This window comes from Bos grunniens, chromosome 7 (genome assembly GCF_055505025.1).
Source record: "Bos grunniens cultivar Pamir isolate PY7600 chromosome 7, Bosgru_T2T1.0, whole genome shotgun sequence".
Lineage (NCBI taxonomy): Eukaryota > Metazoa > Chordata > Mammalia > Artiodactyla > Bovidae > Bos > Bos grunniens.
Window position 1 is genome coordinate 21,323,996 of NC_141171.1, and position 3,488 is coordinate 21,327,483.

Sequence of the window (3,488 nt, forward strand, 5' to 3'; positions counted from 1 at the left end):
TGATGCTTTTGAACTGTGATGTTGGAGAAGACTCTTGAGAGTCCCTTGGACTGCAAGGAGATCCAACCAGTCCATTCTGAAGGAGATCAGCCTTGGGATTTCTTTGGAAGGAATGATGCTAAAGCTGAAACTCCAGTACTTTGGCCACCTCATGCGAAGAGTTGACTCATTGGAAAAGACTCTGATGCTGGGAGGGATTGGGGGCAGGAGGAGAAGGGGACGACAGAGGATGAGATGGCTGGGTGGCATCACTGACTCGATGGACGTGAGTCTGAGTGAACTCCGGGAGTTGGTGATGGACAGGGAGGCCTGGCGTGCTGCGATTCATGGGGTTGTGAAGAGTCGGACTCGACTGAGCGACTGAACTGAACTGAAGAGAAGCCAGATACAGAAGAACACACACTGTCTGATCCCACTCACAAGAGGTCCTAGAGGGCCTTCCCTGGTGGTTCAGTGGTTAAGACTCTGCGCTCCCAATGCAGGAGGCGCAGGTTCGATCCCTAGTCTAGGGATCCCACATGCCTCATGGCGTGGCCCAAAATATAACAACAAAACAAGAGGTCCTAGAGGAGTCAGATCCACAGAGACAGGAAGTATACGATGGGGCCAGGGGCTGGGGGGAGGAGATGGGGAAAGTAGTAGTAGTGAAAGTCTTAGTTGCTCAGTTGTGTCCGACTCTTTGCAACCCTATGGACTGTAGCCTGCCAGGTTCCTCTGTGCATGGGATTCTCCAGGCAAGGATACTAGGGTGGGTAGCCATTCCCTTCTCCAGGGGATCTTCTTGACCTAGGGATTGAACCCAGGTATCCTGCATTGAAGGTGGATTCTTTCCCTGTCTGAGCCATCAGAGAAGCCCCAGGGATGAGGAGTCAGAGTTTCATGGGGACAGAGTTTCAGTTTGGGAAGGTGAGAAAGTTCTGGAGATGATGGTGGGGATGGTTGCAGGACAATGTGAATGTACTTAATGCCACTGAGCTGTGGACTTAGAAATGGTCAAGACAGCAGATTTATTGTATGTGTATTTTACAATAGAAATATTTAATGACATCCCACACCCACAATCCAGGTGTATTTCTTCCTCTGGCCTGATGGCCTTCTGGGGCCCACAGGGGGTGCTGCTCCCTGGAGTGATCCAAGCACCCCACCCTCTTGGATTTCACTGTGACCCTGGAAGAAATCAGGCAGCAGCTAACAGCCCCAGCCTGGACATGATCCCAGAATGGACAGGATGGTAAATTTCACAGGATATGTATTTTCCCACAATGAAAAGTTTCAAAGGAATATTTAGGAACTGGTGGTGAAAGGTGCACAGCCACTCTGGGGACTGTCTTTGCGTCCTTCTACAAGCCTAAAATTATTTCAAAGTAAGATGTTAAAAATGAACCCACTCTCTGTGTCTGTGGATCGGCCTGTTCTGCACATTTCCCATGGGTGGAATCACACCCTGTGTGTCCTTCTGTGTCTGCTTCTCTCACTGAGCATCGTGTTCTCAGGGTTGGTCCATGTGGTAGCGAGTGTCAGGGTTTCTCCCATTTTCGTGGCTGAGTGATGCTCCAGTGTGTGGAGGGACACCTGGGTCTATCTCCTCATTAATCTATCGAAGGATGCTTGTGTCATTTGTATCTTTTGGCTTTTGTGAGTCGAGCTGCTCTGGACATACGTTTACAAATATCTATTCTAGTCCTTGCTTTCTATTCCTTCGGGTGTACACGTAGGAGTGGAATCACTGTCATATGGTCACGCTATGTTTAGCTTTTTGAGGAACTGCCAAGCCATAATATACTCTTAAAAAAAAAAAATGTAGGTTCCGAAATAAGATGTTCAGACCTTCACTAATGATGCCAGTCTTGTGAAAATAAATCTGTAAATAATATTGAAATGTGAGGTTGCAAAAACATCCGAGGAAAGAACCCTGGAATATTAAACAATGTCTGTTTTTGAATAAGAGCAGGTGGTGTTTTAAACATTGTGCTCTTTGAACTTGTCTATGTTTCTAAACATCCGGTTTCGCCTGCTTCGGCGAGGCACAGAAATAGGAGGTGCTTTTGAAGGAGGTGGGAGGGGCAGGAGGGTGCCAGCCTCCACCCTGAAGGTCTCCTAGTACCTCCTGGGGGTGGGAGGAGGGCTTACGTGTTCAGGACTTTCACTGGTGGTGATTCACTGACAAAATCCACTTCCCATTTCTTCTCAGGGATCCTGAAGTGGCTCACAATTTCCAGCTGCAAACAGCTGGCTGCAGGTTTTAGAATGTACCTTTGAAGGCTGAGCCCCCCTGCCCCCCAGCACAGGGCAGCTGGTTTCCCTACATCATCAAATGGGGCCGGGGGGGTGTGGATATTCAGGAACTGAATTTTTCACAGCTGCTCCAACATATGTCTGCATACTGGTGGGCTTCAATCAGCAATAATTTGTTCTCTTTAAAAAAAAAAAAAGTGCTCAGTCACTCAGTAGTGTTGTGTCCAACTTTTTGCAACCCCAGAGACTGTAGCCCACCAGTCTCCTCTGTTCATGGAATTCTCCAGGCAAGAATACTGGAGTCGGTTGCCATTCCCTTCAGACCATAAAGAAGGCTGAGCACAGAAGGCTGGTGCTTTCAAACTGTGATGCCGGAGAAGACTCTTGAGAGTCCCTTGGACTGCAGGGAGATCAATCCAGTCAATCCTGAAGGAAATCAACCCTGAATATTCATCAAAAGAACTGATGTTGAAGCTGAAGTTTCAGTACTTTGCCCGCCTGATGTGAAGAGATGACTCCCTGGAAAAGACTCTGATACTGGGAAAGATTGAGAGGAGAAGGGGGCAACAGAGGATGAGATGGTTGGATGACATCACTGACTCAATGGACATGAGTTTGACCAAACTCCAGGAGATGGTGCAGGAAAGGGAAGCCTGGCGTGCTGCAGTCCATGGGGTCGCAAAGAGTCAGATGCAACTGAGCGACTGAACAACAGCTCCTGCACTGTAAGCGGCTTCTTTACTGCTGAGCCGCCAGGGAAGCCCCCATACTACAACTGGTCTTAGCCGTTTTTGTTTATTTATTTGATTGGTCTTAGTTGCGGCACTCTGGATCTTTAGTTGCAGCATGTGAACTCTTAGTTGTGGCATGTGGGATCTAGTTCCCCGACCAGAGATTGAACCCAGGTCCCCTGCATTGGGAACATGGAGTCTTAGCCACTGGGCCAGGGAAGTCCCAAGAGCTGTTTCCATGGGTAACTCCTATGATGGCCCATGTGTGCTAAAAGTACATTATGTGGACAAACCAACAAGGCTGTTTATATTGTCTCATGCGTTTTGACAGTTTAAATTAAACAAGGTCTCTCCCCTAGCACTGCTGACATGGGCACTGAGTCATTCTCTATAGGGGTTCGTCCTGAGCACTGTGAGAGGCTCAGCAGCATTCCTGGCCCCATCCTCTCAATGCCAGGAGCCCCCACCCCAGTGGTGACACTCACAGTTGTGGCCTGGTGGCCCCTTGGGGCAGAATCCCCA